Below are 4,719 nucleotides of genomic sequence, written 5' to 3' on the forward strand. Positions count from 1 at the left end.
ATAATGGGTGAAGAGAAGATGCATGCAAGACGGAAAATGGATGGGTGCTAAGAGATGATATACACACAGACATAAGTCTAGTCTTTTAATAAAATTCTAGCACTGTGGTTCAAGTAATAGTATTTCCAGGTTTCCTTCTTCTCGTTTTTAAATTTTGATAATGCCATATGAGCCATGATTATTTAGCCATCACTATACATTTTTGTTCACAAAAGTGCTGGACTGCGCGGTTGGAAGGATGTTGATATGGCCATTTTCTGTAGCAAAATACTACATTAAGCTTAGTGAATTTAGGATATGAATAAAAATAGAATCAGGCTTTAAGCCATTAAAGCACTTTGTAATTTAGAACAGCTGGCCCACCCCAGACATATAATGTCAGCAGAAATCAGGTCACTGTTGGTAAGAAGCTAATACAATTGATGCAAACATTTCCATAGCATTACAAAAGCTCTTGAAAATACAGTATGTGGAGTCCCTGTACCCTCAAGTTGGTATACCTTTTTAAAAAAGTATTTGTATTGATTTCATAGAGCAAGGGAGAGGGAGAGAGAAATAAATACATGAATGATGAGAGAGTCACTGATCGGCTGCCACCTCCTTGTCCCCCACTGGGGATTGAGCAAGGGGCTTGGGCTTGCTCTTTGACCCGGAATAGGACAGTGACCTCCAGGCTCACAATTGGATGGTCAACCATCACAGAGACACAGCAGGTGAGCTAGGTATTTAGGTCTTGAAGACAGGAACTGATCTTAGGACATTGGGTGTGCCATAACTAATTGACCTTCCTGCCCCTAACAAACTTATCTCTGGTTAATTATTTTTGAATCGTGCAACTAGAATGATTTTTGTAAAATCACAAACTACATTCTCTTCTGCTTAGAAACTAGGGAAACAACATCAACCATTCTTCATAAATCAAATAAATGGACTTCTGAACTCAGAAAAAATATTGAGACAAATCCAACTCAATATATATCCTGAATTATTTTAGAGTAGTGGATAAGACTTCCTTTCATTGAGTCTTTAATGAACTAGTGAAGGAAATAATCTTATTTCTCTTAATCTTAAAGTCTAGCCAATGTAAGTGTGTCCCATATCCTTTAAAGTTGTCGACGCTCATTGCACATGTATTCCTTAATATTACCCTGTAAGTGACACCATTTGGGCATCATTTGGGGTACATATTTTCTTTGGTTCTGTTATATTTTCAGATATTTCCAACATATCATACCATTATTTTAAGCTACATTCTTTTGGATTTATTAAGAATCACTCCCACCTGGGACAAGGTAACATATGCAGATTTCTACATCAATAACCAAGTTTGTGCTTTGGCTACCCTTTTGATCTTATATTTAAGTTAATTTGTGTGTGTACTCATTATGCCATATATTAAGTCGTTTATCTTCAAGGACTTTTAGTGCATAACACACATATATCCGTATCCTTTATTTGTAGAGCCTGTTTTATGATACATTGAAGGGGATCAGTACATATTGAGCCTTTTACTTTACCTTTATCTTTTAGGGTTTGTCAACAGCCACGAGTTGGATTTGTCTCAAGATTTTTCTTGAGTTCAGAAGTCCATTTATTTGATTTATGAAGAATGGCTGATGTTGTTTCCCTAGTTTCTAAGCAGAAGAAAATGTAGTTTGTGTAGATATTATTCCTAAGTGTCTTCTTTCAAGTGATGTTTTGTAGCCTACACAATGATTCTGAATAAGACATAATCCATACTTGTTGGGCACTTACTTTCTATGGTAAAAATAAAAAACATTCAAGGAAATGTAAATAAGTACAATGATGCACAAAAAAGATAAGTGGAAAACTATAGGGGGTAATTATTTTTAGAAGTTGTATTGGTGGGAGATAGTGTTTCTATTCATGAAACTAAGGGGATCAAGGGATGTTTGTTGAATCTCAAATGTTGGGAAGGAGGCCGTGGTGTATAAATCTGTGGAAAACATATTGGACCCAGAAAGCTCAAGTGATTCCTTAAGGTGGGACCTGTGTCCAGTGGCTGTTTAGTTTGTGTCGCTGCCCATCATTGCCAGACATCTTGGTGGAATATGTGACTTTGGATTTGTTTACAAAAATAGTTCCAGACATCCACAGAGTTTTATGTGGAGCAAATACAGTGACCTGAGTTATGTTTACACATGCCATGTTGATTTAGCTAAAAGATCAACCATCATGAAGTTATTGGGAGACTGGGGAATTTAGGTATGCATGTTAATCAAATTACTGTGTTTAAAAGGTACAATTCTGGGAACACATTATTAAAAAATTCTTTATTGTTTATAGGATTACATAGAGTATTATATATGTCTCTTTTTCCTCATTGTGCACATGCATGCCCAGCGCATGCCCTTTCCCCCCCTAGTGTCTATATCCATGGTTATGCTGATATGCATGCATACAAATCCTTTGGCTGATCTCTTACTCCCTTGTCCTGCCTTTCCTCTGAGGTTTGACCTCCAGTTCCAATCTTTTGTGTCTCTGGATCTGTTTTTGTTGAATAGTTTATGTTGTTCATTGTATTCCACAAATGATTGAGTTCATGTGGTATTAATCTTCTCCAACGGGCTTATTTTGCTCAGCATAATGCTCTACATGTCCTTCCATGCTTTTGGGAATGGTAAAAGTTCTATATTTTTGACAGCAGTGTATTGTTCCTATGTGATAGCCATTCTGACCAGTGTGAGATGGTATCTCATTGTCCTTTTGATTTGCATCTCTTGGATGATTAATGGTTTTGAGCATGTTTTCATGTGTCTCTTGGTTTTCTGTATGTCCACTTTCAAAAAGTGTCTTATTCCTATGTCCTTTTTTTTATTGGAATGTTGATCTTCCTTTTGTTTAATTGGATGAGTTCAGTATGAATTTTGGAGAATAGGTCCTTATCAGGATATAACACTGGCAAATATCTTCCCCCAGGCAGTGGACTTCCTTGCTTTGTTGTTGTTGTTGTTGGCTGCTTCTTCTCTGCAGAAGTGTTTTAATTTGACATCCTCCCATTTGTTTCTTTTCTCCTCAGTTTCCATTGCGCTAGGAGCTGTATCAGTAAAGGTATTGCTAAGACAGATGCCTGGTATTTTGCTGCCTATGGATTCTTCTATGTTTTTCATTGTTATCCACTTACATTTAAGTCCTTTATTCATTCCCAGTTTATACTTCTGTATGGTGTAAGTTGGTGGTCTAGATAAATATTTTTGCATGTATCTGTGCTATTTGTCCAACACCAATAATTATTATGTTTTTATTTTGGCTTTGTAATATCTTTAATGAAACAAAATAAAATTTCCTCTATGTTAATTGAGTCATATATTCTCTAAATATAGCCTTTAAAAAAATCCCCTGGGACACAGACCTATCCGTTCTTTGATTTTCCTTCCACTGATCCCAAACCTCGGCTGTAGTCTGCTTCCTTTCAAAGGACAAAAGCAGACCCGGAGGCCTCAGAGCCGCCCGTGGCACGCTCCTGCCCATGGGAGGTGCAGTGCACATCACCATATGGACCATGGCTGTTGGGGACAGTCAAAGCCTGAGAATCAAAGTGGCAGCATGTCATCGCCTTCACCGGCCTGTCACCAGCAGCACAAAACCAGTCCTCCCAGCCAGTGCTCTGGGGACCAGCCGTCAAGGCAATGTGGTGGTGCTGTCCCCTGGTAGTCGAGTGTCACAGGCTTCTCTTTAGACAGGCCTTGGGCAGCGCCTTTGGGGGTCTCTGTGTCTATGGTATAAATCCGAGTGAGATCAGACACAGTGTTATCAATGATTGGCTGGGTAAGGTCGTCACTAAACACCTGCCACCATGGCTTCTCGGCCTTGGCCTCAGCGGACACCTGGACCTCATAGACCTGCAGGGCCAGTTGGAGCACCGCCACCACTATGTGCTGAGCCTGGAACTGGACGCACAGCCCCCGCGGTAGCTGTCCCTCAGCAGGGCCCAGGCAGTGATGGAGATGGGGGTCCGTTGCCAGCTGTAAGGATTCAGCCAATCCTTGAGAGAATTCAGGTAGTGGAGCAGGTACCTGTGTGGGTGCTGAAAGGAGACTTGGAAGCGCAGTACCCTCAGCACAAGGAGCTCGCACTCTACAATGCTCTCCCAATAACCCAGAATCGGGAGTCCAGTTCCAAGGGCTCACTGCCCGGGTGGAAGTACCTGTTGGACACGTTGATGATGTCATGGGTTCGCAGGGGCTGTTCTTCCACTTTGCCAGCCAAGTAAAGGGCAGACATGGCGACCAAGTAGGGGTCATAGGCATCCAGGTTGATCTCGCAGAAGAACTTATGGTAAGTGGCACAGGCGGTGGCGAGGGGAATGGGCGGCATCTCTAGCTTGTCACCGACCTCCATGAGGAACCTTGCCACATGGAATGGCACCCTAGCCTGGTGTGCAGGCCACCTCTTGGCACCCAACGCCCTGTCCTCCTCTCTGCAGCTGTCCAAGCTAAAGTACTTCATGAGGCCCCACCCAAGGCCCAAGACCCTGTGGAACGGCAAGAGTCCCCAGCACAGAGCCAGGGCTAGCGGGGTCCTAGTGCTGGGCGCTGATATCCTAGCACCACTCTGCCGAGGCCAGAGCGCCACCCCGGTTCCAAAACCCAATTATTGAAGAGACTGTATGACTCCATTCTATGCTTTTGCCTCCTTTGTCAAATATTAATTGGGCAAAAAGGTTAGGGTCGACTTCTATGTTCTCTGTCTGTCCCA

The 4,719-nt window shown here is 41.9% G+C and overlaps 1 pseudogene; it reads right to left on the reverse strand.

Moving 5' to 3' along the window:
* Window positions 1–3,590: 3,590 nt before the first annotated feature.
* LOC102765817 lies at window positions 3,591–4,470 on the reverse strand (annotated as a pseudogene).
* Window positions 4,471–4,719: the final 249 nt, after the last annotated feature.

The sequence above is a fragment of the Myotis davidii genome, unplaced genomic scaffold, assembly GCF_000327345.1.
Source record: "Myotis davidii unplaced genomic scaffold, ASM32734v1 scaffold1684, whole genome shotgun sequence".
Lineage (NCBI taxonomy): Eukaryota > Metazoa > Chordata > Mammalia > Chiroptera > Vespertilionidae > Myotis > Myotis davidii.